This window comes from Lupinus angustifolius, chromosome LG04 (assembly GCF_001865875.1).
Source record: "Lupinus angustifolius cultivar Tanjil chromosome LG04, LupAngTanjil_v1.0, whole genome shotgun sequence".
NCBI lineage: Eukaryota > Viridiplantae > Streptophyta > Magnoliopsida > Fabales > Fabaceae > Lupinus > Lupinus angustifolius.
Window position 1 is genome coordinate 1,533,510 of NC_032012.1, and position 21,051 is coordinate 1,554,560.

At 34.9% G+C, this 21,051-nt stretch overlaps 1 pseudogene; it reads left to right on the forward strand.

Moving 5' to 3' along the window:
- On the forward strand, window positions 1,967-19,390 carry LOC109344528 (annotated as a pseudogene).

Below are 21,051 nucleotides of genomic sequence, written 5' to 3' on the forward strand. Positions count from 1 at the left end.
GTTATTTGTTAATTGATTGAAACTTATTTACAATGATTTAGTAGAGTAACTGCTATCAAGCACACAAAGTAATTGCTCCTAATAGATTTTGCTGACTCAGCAGAGGAGGGTGCAGGGATACACTCAGTGCACTCTAAGCAGAGGGAAACATAAAACTGTTCTACACCGTATAATGTAATAAATAATTTAGAATGTTGATAAATTTAGATAAAATTAGTAGATTGTCCTTTTCATGGTTCTGAAAATAGCGAGTTGAGTTGAGGAATCATACGACAATCCTGAGCCTGATTGATAACTTGTACTTCTAGGATCATGCTGGGATTGCGAGTTTGAATATGAAAATGATAGTAACATATACTCCTACTGGTCCTAGTTTGCATGCCATTTTAGTTGGAGTGGCCAATTTTCCGGGGAACAAGAAACCAGAGTAAAGAGAGTTACCCGTCTGATTATGAATTTTGAACTAGATCTTGGATGTGAAACCCTCGTTGTGGCTTGGATTTTTTTTACTCCATCTATGTGCGTCTAGAGATTCTTCATGTGTTTGTAGGCATGTCTGGAGATTCTTCATGTGTAGTTTGTAGGTGTGTCTGGTTCGGTTGCTGCGTTTGGACATTTCTGCCTTGGCTGCATTTGGTTCTTGGCCCTTGCGAGTTGCAACTGGTTTTATGCCCATCTTGACTGGAAATGCTGTGTCTGTGTGTTGCTGTCTGGGATGCGTTTTTGTTCTGTCACTGCTTGAGTGTCAACCTTTACTGTTGGCCACTGTTGTCCCAAATGTATACGCTTGCCCTGTTTCTAGTTCATTGTATTTTGTGTTAACTAAAAATGGCATATGGTGTGTATAAATTGTATAATGAATGTCTTGACTTGGTTGTTTAACCTTTAGCTTGTGCCCTTTGTTTTATCAGAAGACTAACTTTATTAAGACATATGTATTATGCATTTTAAGTTAAGAATTTATTTAAATGGTAGATATTTAAGGTAATTATACTTATGTTTGTTATTTTTATATGTGTAAGTATACTTTTAAATATTTTTATATAGTAAGATCATATGTTTCATGTTATGATCTCATGATTTATGTGACTACCTATCATGTTTGTGTTTTTGCAATGCCATTTCTCCCCTTTCCTTGCGAATCTCGTTCACACTGCAATAGTGGTCTGAACGTCCACAACCTCAATGTCCCGGGTGTATCACATGATACAAACCACATTTTAAACAGAGGTTGGTAATATTTGAAGCGTCGTGACATATTATAAATACATTCTAAAAGATCCACAGAAAAATGACGTAAATGGGAATGTAATATCACAAATTCACAATAGTTAGTGGTACACCTTAAAGCTCAATCCTTGTTTTTCAAATATGGTCGAATAGTAATTTGCATACTTTACTTGTGCTGCAAAGTGCAACTTAACTATGTTATCCTAATTTCAGGTACCCTTTTTATTCTAACTACAGCCCTAAATCCTAATTCCGATATTCTTAATGTGTCAATACCATGTTTATCCACAAAGTCGTTTTCTTTATGTCAATTCAACCATCCTAAACATGTTGTATCTTTGTTATTCAATCTACCATTTCAGTGCAAAAATCAGGGTCTGTAATGCTTATTTGCCTCCCGTTTTGCATTGGTTAATATAACTTAAGTCGATTTATCTGTTTTAGTTGACACAAAGACATTTGCATGTAATGGACCATAGTTGATGCGTTTCTTTGATTTCTGGGGAAATTTGTACATTCTCTTTTCTATTACTAACAAGAAAGTTAATTTTTATGAAGTTTAAGTAAAACAACATATAATTACTGTAGTAGGTTATGTGCTCAATATTCCAAAGGTATATTTGTTTATTTGATTGCTGCTCTCAATTCCATTATTCCATCAATTAGTCTAATTACAAACTTATGTTTCATTGATCATTATTCATTAGCTACAAAACATTACTAATTACTATACAAACACCGGTTGTTGTGTTGGTCAAAGTACATTTAATCTACATCAATTCAACCAGAGCGAACAAGAAGGCTGACATGAAACATTTAAGATCCATTGCTTCAACTGAGCCATCAATGTAATCAACATTTGTCATATCCAATTTGATTTTCATTTCAGTTAATTTCTCTGAGTGATTAGAAATTTCTGGACTTATTGATCAATAAGTAATTACAGTATATGGTAGAACATCAATATTAATTTTTTATAGCACATTTCTATTAAATATAAATGTAATTTATTATATCATCTGGTTGAACACTTGGATGGTTCTTTAGATCCCATCCTCTTTTTAATAATGTGTTACATAATAAATTATTATACTGAATGGTTTGTCATTGAGGGTGAGTTTGACGCAACGGTAAGGTTGTTGCTCAGTGACTAAGAGGTCACGAGTTCAAATATTGGAAACAGTCTCTTTGCTTGCGGAGACAAAATTGCACTTTTTATGTTGACCCAATTGTTGGATGGTTCTCTTCTATTGGGAAGGTTAATGGTCTTGTCAACTTCCTTTCTTCATGAAGATGGTCCCTTTTTATATAGAAAGATGCTAACAGTATCATATCTTCCACATAAAGATATAAATATGCATGCAGATGCTGGAATTTGCAGTGATATTTCCTTACACATACTGCAAAATATAAAAAGGTGTTTTTTTGGGCATTTCATGAGATGCTCACTTGTTTTTTTGTCACATAGACAACACTGTGTGGAGGAACATGTTAATTAAATCTGTAATAATTGATAACTTGTTAAATTGAATTTGCTTTTTTTATCATTCTTAGATTTACATGCGGGCTATAATTAATCTGTATCTTTTATTGTGATTGTTCTTGTGAGGTCCTTTAATTTTTATTAGAATGATTAGACCTAATTCAACCCGAAAAACTAGCTCCTAGGGTGAGGATTGTCTAAATTATAAAAATTGACTCAGTCATATTCCCATCCAATGTGGGACCTATGTTAGCACACCCCTCACGCCAAGAACTGGAAATATGGAGCGTGAAGTTTGCACGACTGGGCATTTATAGGTGGCCCATTGGGAGGGTCAAGCTCTAATGTCACACAAGAATGACTAGGCCTAACTCAACCTGAAAGCAAGCTCATAGGGTGAGGGTTGCCTAAGCATTATAAGCAATAGCTCAGACATATTCCCATCCAACATGGGACCTAATTTTACAATTTTCACACTCAATTAATTGCTATATATGTGTCATCCTTAGATAGCATGGTAAACGATTTTTTCTGACAGAGGATGCTTCCATGTCATTAGTGACTTGTAATTGTCATGTTTCAGAATTGAATAGATACCATGTTAGCATAAGTTATCAATGATGACAGATCATGGTTCTTCTAGGCTGATGCTTCCATCGATTGTGAGTAGTTGTTCTCGGTGTAGAGTTTTAGAAAATTATTGAATGTGGAGTTCCCTCCTTCTCGGAGGCCATAAAGCTCATTGCAAAGGTAGTCAAAATGGAGATTCTACTTAGGATCGGGAGGGGAGTCAAAGATTGTAAATGTAGGTTCGTAACACGAGTCGTAAAATCCTACTTACTAATAGAGATGTATGCAAATAAATTCATATAAACAGTATATATAAATAAAAAAGAGTATTATAAACAATATATATAAATAAAAAACAGTATGTTACTTTCCGTAAACAATAAACTGAAAACATAAACAAATAACAATTAATAAAAAACATATATAAATATATATGTAACATATATATATAAGATAAATAACATATATATAAATAATATATATTACCTAATCTAATAACATACATAAATGTTACTTTAACACTTACCAGAAGAAGAGAAGAAAAACAGAAGATAGAGAGAACGAAGAGAAAAGAAGAGAAAGAAAGAAAGAGAAAGGAAGAGAAAGACGAAAATAGAAAGAAGAAAAGAGAAAAGAAGAAGATGAAGGATACCTTCACTCTGTAAAACGAAGAAGAAGAATGAGAACTTCTGGACAGTGGAGTTACAGATGGCTGTGTAACGGTGTAAGTCGGATTTTAGTATTTTTAACTTTACTTTCACACTTCTACCCCCTTCAAAGCCTGAAATGCGTCATTCAATTAGGAAATCATGGCTTTTCTCAAACCGGGTCGAGAAACGGGTTGCGGACCAAACCTTTGGACCTCCGCACCTAGGAACAGTGGAAGCACCGCTTCCACTGATTCCACAATCCTACCCGACGTTTTCACGATTTCACATCCTCTCGAACACGTTTTTGGGATCGAGAACGGTTGCACCGTTGGAAGATGTAAAAACGTGCGATCTCACGTGCCGGCACACGATTTTAACTACCAATTTGCAAGGTAGTTAAAATCGAGATTCTACTTAGGATCGAGAGGGGGTTAGAGATCGTAAATGTTGGATCGTAACACGACTCATAAGATCCTACTTACTAATAGAGATGTATGCAAATAAATTCATATAAACAGTCTATATAAATAAAAAAGAGTATTAAACAAATATATAAACAATATATATAAATAAAAACAGTATGTTACTTTAAAGAAACAATAAACTTACATAAACAATAAACTGAAAACATAAACAAATAAAAATTAATACAAAAACATATATAAATATATAAGACAAATAAAATATATATAAATAACACACACACACACACATATATATATATATATATATATATATATATATGTGTGTGTGTGTGTTATTTATATATATTTAAACGTTACTTTAACACTTACCAGAAGAAAAGAAGGAAAAACATAAGAGAGAGAACGAAAAGGAGAACGAAGAGAAAGAAAGAAAGAGAAAGGAAGAGAAAGAAGAAGATGAAGGTTACCTTTACTCTGTAAAACGAAGAAGGAGGAGAACTTCTGGACAGTGGAGTTATAGATGGCTGTGTAACAATGTCAGTCTGATTTTAATATTTTTAACTTTACTTTCACACTTCTACCCCCTTCAACGCCTGAAATGTGCCATTCAATTAGGAAATCGTGGCTTTTCTCAATTTGGTTTGTAAAATGGGTCGAGAAACGGGTTACGGACCAAACCTTTGAACCTCCGCACCTAGGAACGGTGGAAGCGCCGATTCCACCGATTCCATGATCCTATCCGATGTTTACACAATTTCACCTCCTCCCGAACACGTTTTTGGGATCGAGCACGGTTGCACCGTCGGAACATGTAAAAATGAGCGATCTCACGTGCCGGCATGCGATTTTAACTACCAATTTGTAAGGTAGTCAAAATCGAGATTCTATTTAGGATCGAGAGGGGGGTCACAGATCGTAAATATAGGATCGTAACACGACTCGTAAGATCCTACTTACTAATAGAGATATATGCAAATAAATTCATATAAACAATATATATAAATAAAAAGAGTATATAAACAATATATATAAATAAAAACATTATGTTACTTTACATAAACAATAAACTTACATAAACAATAAACTGAAAACATAAACAAATTAAAATTAATACAAAAACATATATAAATATATATAAGATAAATAACATATATATATATATATATAAATAATATATATTACCTAAACTAATAACATACATAAACGTTACTTTAACACTTACCAGAAGAAGAGAAGGAAAAACAGAAGAGAGAGAGAACGAAAGAGAGAATGCAGAGAAAGAAAGAAAGAGAAAGGAAGAGAAGAGAAGAAAAGAAGAAGATGAAGGTTACCTTCACTCTGTAAAACGAAGAAGGAGAAGGAGAACTTCTGGACAGTGGAGTTATAGATGGTTGTGTAACGGTGTAAGTCTGATTTTAGTATTTTTAACTTTACTTTCACACTTCTAGACCCTTCAAAGCCTGAAATGCGCCATTCAATTTGGAAATCATGGCTTTTCTCAAACCAGTTTGTAAAACGGGTCGAGAAATGGGCTGCGGACCAAACCTTTGAACCTCCGCACCTAGGAACGGTGGAAGCGCCGATTCCACTGATTCCACGATCCTACCCGACGTTTTCACGATTTCACCTCCTCTCGAACACGTTTTGGGATCGAGCACGATTGCACCGTCAGAACATGTAAAAACGTGTGATCTCACGTGTCGACACGCGATTTTAACTATCAATTTGAAAGGTAGTCAAAATCGAGATTCTACTTAGGATCGAGAGGGGGTCACAGATCGTAAATGTTGGATCGTAACACGACTCGTAAGATCCTACTTACTAATAGAGATATATGCAAATAAATTCATATAAACAGTATATATAAATAAAAAAGAGTATATAAACAAATATATACAATATATATAAATAAAAATAGTATGTTACTTTATATAAACAATAAACTTATATAAACAATAAACTGATAACAAAAAAAAATTAATACAAAAACATATATAAATATATATAAGATAAATAATATATATATATATATATATAAATAATATATATTACCTAAACTAATAACATACATAAACGTTACTTTAACACTTACCAGAAGAAGAGAAGGAAAAACAGAAGAGAGAGAGAACGAAAGAGAGAATGCAGAGAAAGAAAGAAAGAGAAAGGAAGAGAAGAGAAGAAAAGAAGAAGATGAAGGTTACCTTCACTCTGTAAAACGAAGAAGGAGAAGGAGAACTTCTGGACAGTGGAGTTATAGATGGTTGTGTAACGGTGTAAGTCTGATTTTAGTATTTTTAACTTTACTTTCACACTTCTAGACCCTTCAAAGCCTGAAATGCGCCATTCAATTTGGAAATCATGGCTTTTCTCAAACCAGTTTGTAAAACGGGTCGAGAAATGGGCTGCGGACCAAACCTTTGAACCTCCGCACCTAGGAACGGTGGAAGCGCCGATTCCACTGATTCCACGATCCTACCCGACGTTTTCACGATTTCACCTCCTCTCGAACACGTTTTGGGATCGAGCACGATTGCACCGTCAGAACATGTAAAAACGTGTGATCTCACGTGTCGACACGCGATTTTAACTATCAATTTGAAAGGTAGTCAAAATCGAGATTCTACTTAGGATCGAGAGGGGGTCACAGATCGTAAATGTTGGATCGTAACACGACTCGTAAGATCCTACTTACTAATAGAGATATATGCAAATAAATTCATATAAACAAAATAATATATATTACCTAAACTAATAACATAGGTAAATGTTACTTTAACACTTATTAGAAGAAGAGAAGAAAAACAAAAGATAGAGAGAACGAAAGGGAGAACGAAGAGAAAAGAAGAGAAAGAAAGGTAGAGAAAGAAGAGAAGAAAAAGAAAAGAGAAAAGAAGAAGATGAAGGTTACCTTCACTTTGTAAAACGAAGAAGGAAAATGAGAGCTTCTGGACAATAGAGTTATAGATGGCTGTGTAATGGTGTAAGTCTGAGTTTAATATTTTTAACTTTACTTTCACACTTCTACCCCCTTTAAAGCTTGAAATGGGACATTCAATTAGGAAATTAGGTTTTTTTTCAAACCGCGTTGTAAAACGGGTCGAGAAACAAGTTGCGGCCAAAACGTTTGAACCTCCGCACCTAGGAACGGTTGAAGCGCCGATTCCACCGATTCCACGATCCTACCTGACGTTTTCATGATTTCACCTCCTCTCGAACACGTTTTTGGGATCGAACACGGTTGCACCGCCAAAACACTTCAAAACGTGTGATCTCACATGTAGACACGCGATTTTAACTACCAATTTGCAACCTCCTTTGATCAGTTAGGTTTTCTTGGAAGGACAAGGAAAGCAAAGTTTTTTGGCAATGTGCTAAACATGTTATTGATGATTTTGTTTTGTGCAAAACCGTCGGTTTTTAAGAAATCCTTAGATTTATTATGAGGTTGATGGAATTAAATCAAATGTGAATGATACAACATACACATATGATGACTAAACCTCCACTTACTTGAAGCCAATTCTAAACTTGGGATAATAATCTGTGAACAAAATTTGTTTCTTCTTCTTTTGATATTGAATTCTCTTATATGCTTGAATACTTTCCCCATGCAGGAGTGCTGGTGATATTCTCTCTTGTTGCAATATTGATGATAAAGTTTATCTAGATTCTAGAATGGAGGTGAAATTTCCATCAAATGTTAATAATGACAATATTCCTGTTTGTTCTACCACATGGAGTGTTTCTTATGTGGACCGGAGTTTCTGTGGCTATATGCAACATCATGCTTTTGTGAGTGGATGGATGTATGTAAATGAACACGAGCAAATGTGCGATCCCTATATTGAGGAGCAATTATATGAGGGCCTAACTACTGGTTTCTTGCCACAAGAGCTTCATGTGTATCCTTTGGTTAATGGTGCATTAATGAACCTTGTGCCATTGAATTATTTCAAGCAGTCTCCTGACCATGTTTCCACTGGCTTTGCATATCTGAGTCTAGGCATCTCAGGCACAATTATGCCTTCAATTTGCTCCTCTTCGTCTTGTAAGGATATGACAGTTTATGGGCATGATAGATCATTTGGTCAATGTGCTCCTCTGGATGTTAAGTCTGATTTACGGTCACATATTAATTATCGTCTGAATGAATCCAAACACCTAAGTTCAAACTTAGAGGCAGACATCAGTATGATATCTTCTTAGATGGCAGTGTGATATAAGTTCAATGTTTTTGTTATATATAAGCCAGTTTGACTCTCCAGTTTGTATTTTTGATGGTTGTGTTTTATTTCTTTTTTTAGTTAGGTGAAGAATCATGTTGGCTTTATGAGGATGAAAATGGTATGAAACATGAGCCACATTCTATTTCAGAATTTATTTCCTGGCACCATCATGGATATCTTAAAGATTCATCTATGGTAAGATGGAAATTATGAGTTGATTCAGTGACATATGGATATGGATTCCTAGTGGAAATTAGTTATGTTATATTGGTGCTTTTCTCTCTAGATAAATTAAAACATACGGGGTTTTGGAACATTACTATATTACTTGGGTTTTTCACTGTTTTGTCTAATGTTATTCTGCCTGTACTTTTTTGACTGGATTGTTGGCGATATCATTGCAGAATTTCTTACGGAAAAGAAACGTAAGAATCATAAGCTTGAATCATCGGAACAGGCTTCTGAGACTTGCATGTTGGATAGCAAAAATGTGATATTTCATTGCTTTGCATTTAGTATTGTTTAAATATGTACATCTTAATAAGTTTTAGTTTTGCTTTAACAGTCCAAATTTGCCTTGGAGATCAGTAAAGGTACTAGCATTCCAAGTAAGCTTGCATCTTCCCATATTTTAGTTGATCAGACTTGCCATGAAATTTCCAGACTATCTTCAACAATCGTTAAATCAGTTGGAGCCATTAAAAACATTTGGTGGTCATATGTTGTTGTTCGTAAAGTACCTTTTGATTATTGCATGCAAGTCATGTGGAATGCAGTGTTTTTTGGCACTTTTGTTGACTACTTATTTTTCTGGAGGAAGAGGAAGCTTTGGTCTAATCCTAAAACTCAACTTGTTAATGGTCGTGGAGATTATGTTGAGAAGATTAAGTCAGAAGTTGTGAGTACCTTGCTTACTTTAGGTTCTGTTTTAATTATACCTATAACGATTGTACAATTATTGTTCTCTTTAATTAAAAAAATATACAGCTGTTCTTCAGTTGCTTCTCAGGTCAGGTTCCTTTGAGTACAATGCTGATCTTTGTGATCAGTTTGTAGTGCCTTCAACTGAAAGAGATTATCATGCTCAATCATATTTACCTTGTAGTGGAGTCAAAGGCAGATACTTTAATTTTGCAGGTTGCTGGTAGTGACTGTGGTTTTTCAGATGTACTTATTGATAAGATATATGTTAAGGAAATTCTAGATGACCAGCCTATGGTTCCTACAGAAAAAAGGATTCATTTTGAGAGTCTTCATCTAAAAACCCTATGTCTATACTTGCAAATGCATTTAAGGAGTTGTGCAGATCTGTAGATGATATTGTTGATGAAGAGGAGATTGGCGACTTACCACTTGGATTCGAAGAGAACTTCGAAACAATTTTGCCACATTTTAATTCTAAAATTTGACATTCAAGTTTAGTTGAATGTAATCCTAAGATAAGAGAATATGTTGCAACTGCAATGTGCCGACAGAAGTTGCACGATGAAGTTATAGAAGAGTGGAAGTCATCGTTTCTCAATTTTGCATTGAATAAAGTTTTTATATCGTGTACCATGAAGAAAAAAATTAGTCTAATGGTCATGAGATATGAATTCCTTTCATTTAATATTTATGAAAACTTAAATACTGCATTTTACCATATTTTCTTTTACTGTCTTTGTTATTTGGTTTATATAATCTTAGTTTCTTAACTTGTTTATATTTATTTTTGTAATTCCTTAGAAAGGGAAAACAGTCAATGCGAGCAAGGGATATTTGAATGATTCTACTTCTAGACTGGGAAGAACGGTGGAAGGAGCGAAAATTTCTTCTGTAGTTCCTCTAGTGAGTGGAAAGCTTACATATTACCGCAAAAAACTGGCACGGAAAGAATTATGTTCCTCTCCATCCGTATCATTAGATGATTCTGATCCAGGGAAGCAGCATGTGGCTAAGTTAAGGAAACATGCTTTTGGTAATTTTGATAAGACTACAAAAGTTAAAATAACCTCTACTAATAGTGGAAAGACAAGGATGATTAAAATGAAAAGGATGCATTTGATGAGGGCAAGTCTTCTCCTGTCAACAATGTTTGTGCAATGGAAGCAATCGTTGTGCAACGTTGGCCAGAAGTAATCAAATAAAGACATAAAATAAATATAAGATAAGAAATAAGAGAATTTGGTAATGGGGTTTGACCAATTGTGCCTACGTCCCCCAGAGCGCTGAGCGGCTACCAAGATATTATTAGAGAATAAAGATTACAAACCCTAGCACACTCATGAGCCCACCTGCGCATGAGGTGTTTCTATTTGATGCTTATATCTAGTGCATATTATAATAAGGGACTTGAGTCCAATATATAACATTGTTTATTCTACTATATTTCAATACTAAACAATGTGTGACTAACATAATAACATATTTTAAGCATCCTCAACAATCTCCACCTTGATTGAAATAGACGAATATCTCGCTCCTTAGGAAATCTACCCAAGAATCTCAACCATGGCGAATATATGACTTCACCTTGTTCAATATCTAATTCTCTTTAATTGCTCCCCTACAACATAGACCTTATGAGTATCTTTGACGATATTACCAAAAACCTAGCTCTCCAACTTGTAGTGCAGCTTCCCGTACTGCCATCAAATGAAACACGCCATCTAGCCACCTATTGCTAGGAAGTCTTTCGATATTTTGGAACCTCTACACAAAAGTTTACCAACAATCGTCCTCTTCAATACTCAGTCAAATTGAACCTTGGAGCTTCCTTGGAAAACCTCAACCGCTACTACCATTGTCTACTCCGATAATCCTAGTTCAAAAGAACTATCATACTCCACCATAAGGAGTATACCCACAGCACACACATTGCGTCAATGCTAACTAATGTTTGTGTCACATCCTTTTACATCCAAGCTAATACTCATGTCACACCCCTGCATCTCTACGAATGTTCGTGTTACAACTTGCATCAAAGTCAATGCCCATGTTACACCCTATATTAAAGTTAGTCAGCGCCTCTGTGCTTTTGTGGATCTACTATCAATTAATATCCTTCACTATGACATCTCAGACACGTCATTAGGATATTGCACTTCTCATCTTAAATGAGAACATTCTCACAACATCTAGAGAGATATTGTCAACACATGTCTCTGGGTCAAACTCAACACATGAGTCCCTATCTCCACCTTGATCCTAACCCAATACATGAATTTATGGGGTTCTGGATCAACACATACATCGCTCATACCACAGTTCTGCCATGTTTCCTTCTCCTTCAACTCATCTACTCTATCTTCGCCATTACCTTTGACGCACTTTGTTTAGCCATTACACTTTCACCCTCTTTAGCCATTATCTGTTGTCTGGGTTAAGAGCCATCTACCAATTGACTCTAATACCAATTGTTAGTGCAGCTGAAGCGATAGTTGCACAGTGTTGGACACAAACAATCAAATAAAGTGCATATAATAAATAGAAGAGAAGGAACAAGAGAATTTGGTAACGGGGTTCGACCAATTGTGCTTATGTCCCTGGGAGCGCTGAGCGACTAGCAAGATATTATTAAAGAATACGGATTACAAACCCTAACATACCCATGAGTCCACCTGCTCATAAGGTGTTTCTGTTTGGTGCTTATATCTGGTGTACATTATAATAAGAATAATAAGGGACTTGAGTCTAATATATAACATTATTATAATAAGAATAATAAGGGATTTGAGTCCAATATATAATATTAGTTATTTTACTGTATTCTATATTCTGATACTAAACAATGTGAGATTAACCTAATAACATATTTTAAGCATCACCACATACAATACCTTGCACAGTGATAAATCATCGTTGAATAATAAATCTAGTGGAAGTATATAACATTCCTTGTTAGTTTGTTGACACTGCTTTATATTTATAATAAGGCTTAAATATGTTTTTGGAGTTCTAGAAATATGCCCCCTTTGTTCCAAAGCGTTGGTAAAAATTTGCAAGAAATCTTCTTCCAAATTGAAGTTATAATATTAAACAAAAATCTTGAAAAATCTATTTTTTTAAGGGACATGATTTTTAGTAGCAAATAATTTTTTTATATGCATTAATTGTAGTACTATGGGAATATGTAAGACAATATTAAATGGATTTTCCCTTATTTTCTCTTACTTTCCAAAGTTTTACCAACTTCTTAGCACAGAGGGAGTAGCACTTGGTTTTGGTCCATCTTTAATTTTTTTCAGGATCTGGTCTAAAGTTTTCAGTCATTTGTTTTTAGTTCTCACTGTTAGTGAGCATTTGCTTAAGTGCACAAAGCAAACGAAGCCACTGACACATGGCATCTGTGGGTGAGACTTTTGTTTGCCTAGTAATCACTTAATACGAATAACATTGGGCTATTTTCCCCCTTATTCAGATGATGTTTTGGATGTCATAAAATCTAATGAAAAGAGGCTTTCAACATCAATAGATAATAGTGTGGGCATGAGGAAGGGGTTGGAAGTGGCCGTGAAGGCATCATTCAAGGGAAGACCACTGGCCATAGCTCTAGAGAGATACTAAATGTGGGTTTATGACATTGTCTTACTAGATCCTTGTATATTTATTAGCTTCTTTTTCCGTGCTGAAACTTATCCTTCTGTTATAGATGTATATAGCTTCTTAACCCATATTTGTTTTATGGGTTGCCTGTTCCTGTTTACAGCTAAAAGTACAGTATCAAAATCTAAAAGGAAGCATCTATTGGAAATGGATGATATGCCATCTTTATAGCTTGGGAAGGTATTGAAAATTTCAAATGGTCTGAAGCAGGGGGCTAGCAAACAGGTCACTACGGCGAAGAAGAATTCTGCTAAATCCAAGCCGTTGGATTTGTGTCCAAGATCAGATGGATGTGCTAGGACTTGTATTGATGGGTGAGAATGGCATAAATGGTCTCAAAAAGCCACTCCTGCATGTAGAGCACGTGTCAGGGGCCTTCCATCTATGCAGAACAATTTCACAGATTCTGATAATAATTTTACTCAGTCTTCTTGCTTTCATAGATGGTGATCTTTTGAAAGTGCCTCAAATGAAGGTGATCGAAGAATGAATAGGTTTTTGGAGTTTCTTATATAGAGCATCTGGATATATCAAATTTCAACTATTTGTTTTGCATTTTTCAGGCAAGGAAAAAAAACTTACGTTTTCAAAGGAGCAAAATACATGACTGGGGTCTTGTTGCCTTGGAGCCAATAGAGGCAGAGGACTTTGTGATTGAATATATAGGAGAATTAATCCGTCCTCAGGTATTAAAAAATCACTGCTGTTGTAAGATGTATATGTCATGGCTATTGTATTCACGACATAATTGAATTTATCATGTCAGTCTGTTTTTGTGTATCTCATTACGGATTCACACTTTTATTCTTGGTGCAAGGTTTTTTACAATTTTTCCATCCAATGATTTGTTTTCATTCAGAAAGTTATTGATGGCCAAAAATCATTAAGTTGTACATTCTCCCTCTTGCATATGTAATGATTTAGCCAATCAGTTTTATTATGCAATTGCTTTTTGATTGAAGCAATTAACTGATATGATTTTGCTGATATGAGATATCTGATATATGTGAACGTCAGTATGAAAAGATGGGAATTGGAGGCAGTTATCACTTTAGAATTGACGATGATTATGTGGTCAGTACATATTGCTGCACTATTTTATATTTTAAACTTTGTAAGTTTTATTAATCTTGCTTCACTAAGGTAATTTATATTATACTATCATAGTCATTTTTTCAGATGAATCAGATGTTTTGTTCTCCCGATCTTGGTATTGAATGATATTGTTACTTCTGGTTTCTTGCAATTGAAACATAATGAAGTTTAAGGAGTAAAGCATAGTCAGAGAGAGTTAAATAGTATTATGTCTGTGTCATGTTTTGGAAATTTGGGCTCTTAAATGTTTATGCAGATTCATCAGACCTGGCCAGGTCTCTAATATGGTTAGACAGTAGAAGTTAGATGTATAGACTTCCATCTGGAATCTTGGATATCAAACCTATAAGATGGGAGCACAGGGTCTGTCAATTTGTCACTTTGTGCAACTAGGGTTAAAGCCAACATTTTGATGAACGGACCAATGGGATGGTCAACTAAATAGGTTTTTATGGTTTTCTTATTCAGATCATTGAGGGGATTCATCAAAATCCTTTGAACTAGAAAATTGTAGTTCCCTGTTTAGCGTGTATGGCTTATTTTGCTTGCATAAGCTCCTTTTAGGGTCTGTTTGTTTGTATTGAATATTGACTAAAAAAAAAGATGATGAAAAGACTTTCTTGAGCCAAGCAAAAAAGAAGTTGTTAAATATCATCTTGAAGAGAGGGAGAATTTCCAGCAAAGTAAAAAGAAGTGGCTATGATGAAATCATCATCAATGTTCTTCCTTTGGCCACATAATCTTCAAGAGCTTTGACTGTAAATAGGAATGCTTCAAGCCATTGTAAGACACACCAAATACTTAGCTTAGTGCATATTCTCTCTTCTTGTTCTCTTGTTCTAATTTGTGAGAAATACTTGAGTGAGAGTGAAATTGGGTGAGTGAAACACTTGTAATTCTCTTTTATCATAGTGGAATCATCATTGTTGTTCTTCAGCTGTGAACGTAGGCAAATTGCCGAACCACATTAAATTCTCGGTGTCATTTTTTCTATTATATTTTCTTCATGGGTCTTCCGCTCCAACAAACAGGTAATAGGAGTGTTCCAAGCCATTGTAAGACACACCAAATACTTAGCTTAATGCATATTCTCTCTTCTTGTTCTAATTGTGTGAGAAATACTTGCGTGAGAGTGAAATTGGGTGCACTTGGATTTTGGGAAGTGAGTGAAACACTTGTAGTTCTCTTTTATCATAGTGGAATAATTATTGTTGCTCTTCAGCTGTGGACGTAGGCAAATTGTCAAACCACGTTAAATTATCAGTGTCATTTTCTCTATTATATTTTCTCCATGGGTCTTCCGCTTCAACAGTTTGTTGCCTTTTGGAGTAGAAGAAATGTAAAGGGAAAGCTTGGGAGCCATCTCAAAAGTATATTTCATAGTTCCCAAACGTTCCACTTCCCTCCCTTACCCTCCAAAATTAAACTCCCAAATACCCTATAGGGTAATCCAAACACATTATATCCCCTCACATAAGAGAGTTTCTTAGGTGCTCCAAGAGCAAGAAAAATATCTTGTTCATCACCATTGAGTGCGTATGTATCACATGTCTTTGTGATCAATTGCTTTCTCTCCACAAAAGCTGATCTAAATAGGACTGCCTCAGTTATATGTAGTTTTTCATGTCTCTTAACTAAGAATCTCTAAAGGAACATATGTTGATCATTCAATTTTAGTGATAGCTGTTAATCAATATATTTTATTTTCCTGTCTGAGTGGTTGTAGGTTGATGCTACAAAGAGAGGTGGGATTGCAAGATTTATTAACCATTCTTGTGAGGTACTTGTTTAGCATTATTATATTTCAAAATGTTTTTTATCTGGTTGTATGCATGTGTTAGCTTAGTACTAATCGTGATTTTACGTTCATCCTGACTCGAACTGAATTATTGGCAGCCCAACTGCTACACAATAGTTATATCTTTTGAGGGTCAAAAAAAGATTTTCATTTATGCGAAGCGCCATGTAGCTGCTGGCGAAGAAATTACATACAATTATAAGTTCCCCTTGGAAGAGAAAAAGATTACCTGCAACTGTGGTTCCAGAAAGTAAGATGACGAGACTTCATTTTCTTAGCATATCATTAGACCTATGGTTTTCTTGGCACCATTGTCTGTTCTTTGAATTGCACTGATTTAACTAAGAAGTTATATTCATGTTTCAATGGGTTTCAGCCATGTGAGTACTTGCATGTTTCTTAGAATCACATTTATTGTTTGTTGTTTGGTCTGGATCTTATTCAATTTGCTTCCTTGCTGTATAAACAACATTTCTTTTAGTCATTTTAATGGTACTGTGTGGCCTATTTTTTTTTACTCGAGAGAATGTCTACGAAGTCTATCAAAAATGCATGCTATTGACCCAGATAGAAGGACACCCCTTCCATTTATACTATTGTTATGTTTTCAATTTCTATTACAATATACTGGCTGGATTTGTAGTATACCATAAGCGAAAACATTAGTGTGTGCTGTAAAGGAAATTACGGGAGATAAGAGTGGATAAAAATAAGGGAAGTGGAGAGAGAGAATGGGGTATGTTTTGTTAGATTTGTTAATTGGTTTTTATTTTATATCTATCATGATGGGGCAACAACCACAAAGGTTTGGAGGGCTATTAAAATATTTGCTTATAAACTATAGGTTTGCATCTACAATCGACCAAGCCAATACCTTGTCAGTTTTCACTTTAGCATTGAATAATTATTAGGTATATAGAGCCAGCGCCCCAATGCATGTTTTTTGCATATTTTATAATCCTAGTACTTGAGTTAAGAGGAGTAAATTATAAGATTGAGTTGTGGAGAAAAACAAAGGGCTTTATGATAATCTATTAGCTGAGTGATGTAGTATACTACAAGTGGAAAACTTTAGTGTGCGCAATAAGGAAAGATAAGAGTGGGATAAGAATGGAGAGAGAAAATTGGGTATGTTTAGTTAGATTTGTCAATTCGTTATAATTTGGTTTTATATGTAAGAATGATCATGGAAAGCTCTAGAGAAGAAAGATGTTTGAATTGTCTACATTCGAGCAATCAAAAATATGTATGATATGGTCAAGACCAATGTGAGAATACAAGATTGGGTCTTAGAAGATTTTCCTATTACTATAAGACTTCATCAAGAGTTAACATTAAGTCCATACTTATTTGCATTGATCTTGATTTGCTTACTAAGCAAATCCAAGAACATGTGCCACAATGCATACCTTATGCGAATATATTGTCTTAGTTGGAGATTAAATGAGAAACTAGAAATGTAGAGACAAGCTTTAAAAACACGTAATTTTGTATAAGTCGAAGTAAGACATAGTATATGGAGTGTAAGTTTAGCAAGAGATAGAAAACCCTACTGTAGAGGTAAAGATTGGAGATCATACCATACCACAAGTCACTATATTTAAGTATATTGTATTAATCATACAACACAAAAAAATTAATGAAGATGTAAATCATAGGACTCAAGTGGTGTGGATGCAATGACGGAATGTTTCAAGTGTCGTGATAGAAAGGTGTCACTTAAGTTTAAGGAGAATTTTTACCGCAACTATAAGCCCCACAACATTATGTGACTGAATGCTGGGTAGTAAAATGTCAACAACAAAATAATCTTCATTTAGCAAAGATTAGAATATTGCGTTGGATGAATAAATACGCTAGACAAGATATGATTAGAAATTAATAAATTAGGGAAAATGTTGGAGTAACTTCTATTGTAAAAAAAAAAGTAGAATTGTGCCTCAGGTGGTTTGAACATGTGTGGAGGATACCGTTATAAGCTCAGTAAAGAGAGTATATCAAGTAGGGGTTACTCCAATTTCTAGAGTAAGAGGGAGATCAAGAAAAACAAACAATTAGGAAAAATTTAGCATCATTGTTTTGTCAATAAACATAATTTATGATAAATCATTATAGTGTGGTTTCATTCATGTAGTCGACCCACCTAGTGAGATTAAAGTTTGGTTGTTGTTGTATGTACGAATGATGATGAGAAAAACCACAAAGGCATGGAGGGTTATTGAAGGTAGAAACCATTAAAAAGACCATGATCTTCATGGATTTTCTGAAAATTTGGTTTTTGTTGGATCGCAATGGCCCTAATTAAATCCATGCAGCTGACCCTGTGTAGTTGGATAAGACTTGGTTGTTATTAACCCTAATTTGTCTATTGGACAGACTTTTAAAATTTAAATTTGCCAAGCATTCTTTTACAACTGCCTTTTCGTTCTCCTTGCTAATGGTAGTAGAGATATGCACAAATCATAACGTGTACGTATATTGCAGGTGTCGTGGATCAATGAATTAGGCAGTGGTTGGCTCTATTCCTGGTATGCACTTACTGCTGATGGTGATTTCTGTTGTCTTACAGGATTGCAGCTTCACTCTAGCATGTTCTCAATGTTTTTGTAGGTTGTTCTTTTCAATGTCTGCCTGTTAAATTGTTGCATGGACAAGTCTATTTGTTTGCATTCTTGTCCTGGACCTTAGCATTTAGCCATGGTATCAACCCGTTGTTCATTTCATTATGTGCCTGCATGCTTGCTGTGTCCATGTGTTGGTTTATTTAATCCTAATTGCATATCATACTTATCTTATCTCCTGTTGACTGGCTAACTAAGTAATGATACTAATCTCCACCATTTTGAGGATGGTTAATCATTTCATCTCTAAAGTTGCTGCTCTAATTGAATATTCAACTCCTGTACTCGTTAATATGTTTCTATTAATTAGACATTGGAAAAGAATCTTGTTTTTAACCCCAAACCAAAGCTTGTATCTCTGCCCAATGAAAATCATGGTTGGATCTCATAAAATTATTTAGAAAATCCTTGGTCTTTAGTCGAGTTTCTTGAATCTCTCTATCCCTTTCAGCTTGTTGCATACCTTCCTTCCATGTTCTCATCATAGCTTTAGTTCTTTTCTCTAATTAGTCTATACACATCTCCATTTGTGATTGAGCTGTGAATGGTTCTGAAGATCTTGATAGTTTTGATACCTTGATAGAACTGGGCTAGATTTGATGACAAATATGGTGGTTATTGCTGATTTACATACTCTCTTTCTCACCACTCCTGGTATTGAACACACTTGCCACTCTCCTTTACTATACAATCAATAATATGACTTTCTCCTTGCAAGTCATCTATAACAGCCTACAGCTGCTAACTTACTACTATCTAATCATAATAGTAATTTTTATTTATTTATTATTTGTTATTCAGGTTTCTAAATATCTTAAATGTGATTACTTGCTGGTTTCATAGTATAAATAAAGAGATTTTATATCAATCTGAAGATTTTGTACAGATTTATTTATTTCCTTGATTAGGTCTTTTTTAACCTGTACACTGTAGTCACTGGTTGTAGTTGTATTCATGCAATAAGATTATTATTATTGTCATTTCTAGTTGGTATCAGATAAACCAATTCAGGGCTCTACTTTCCCACTTAAAAACCCTACTCATTCTTATTATGACATTTTTTTCATCCTCCACGATTCCACTTGTCTTTTGAACCCTTAGTTACCTTACAAACACCGTTGTTTGTTTGTTTTTTATTTTCAAGTTCACTATGTCTAAAGAGAAACTTATCTCTATTCAACCCTTGACCCCCAATTATCCTTCGATATTGCAAGGGTTATATCGATTGGATGGGTGCAATTACCTCTAGTGGGCCTAGTTTATCCGAACTACTCTAAGATGATACAAGGGGATTAATCATATAGAAGGAAAGGCCCCTGCTAAGACTGACCTACAATATGATACATGGGTTGATGAAGACCTCTCTTATTATGACCTGGTTCTAACATTTTGACTCTGAAGATTAGCCAAAACTATATGTTTTTTCATTATGACCTTGTTATATGAGATTGATTATGAGGAGACATTTGCCCAAGTAACAAAAATGAATATTGTGAGGACTATTCTTTCTTTTGCAGTTCACTACATCTGGGAGTTGCAAAAATTTGATGTAGAAAATACTTTCTTGCATGGAATTTAAAGGAAGAGGTGTATACAGAGATTCCATTGGGTTATGATCCTACCCCAAGATGAAATAAGGTTTGCAGATTTAAGAAGGCCATGTATGGGCTCAAACAATCTCCTCGAGCATGGTTTGAGAGGTTCACATAGGCCATGGTAGCGTTGGGGTATATACAAAGTCAAGATGATCATACACTCTTTATAAAACATGGCAAACTCATTCTTCTGTTTGTCTATGTAGACAATATGATTATTACGAGTAATGATAAACTTGAAAAACAGAACCTGATGAAGGACTTGGCTACCCAATTTGAAATGAGGAACCTTGGGAAGCTACAATACTTCCTAGGTTTGGAGGTAGCATACTCGAAACAAGACATTTTCATTTCTCAAAGTAAATATATCATTAATCTTCTGAAAGATACTGGAAAATTAGGCTTAAAGCCACTGGAGTAGCTAAGAGCAAAACCACAAGATTGAGACAGCGAGGATAGTCCAGAGGTGGATAAGGCCCAATACCAGAGACTTGTGAGAAAAGTCATTTATCTATACCATACTAGGCTTGACATAGCATATCCTATTAGTGTTGTCAGTCACTTTATGCATGACCCATGAGAAAGGCACTTACATGTGATCAATAGAAAATCTTTTTGTTGTTGGTGAGACTCAAACCTGCAACTTCCTGCATTTCATTCCTTAAGCCCTATTCTACTATTAATATTACTCACAATCCAGTCGCACACGACAGAACAAAAACATAGAAATAGATCGACATTTTATTAATGAGAAGCTAGATTGTGGTATCATTT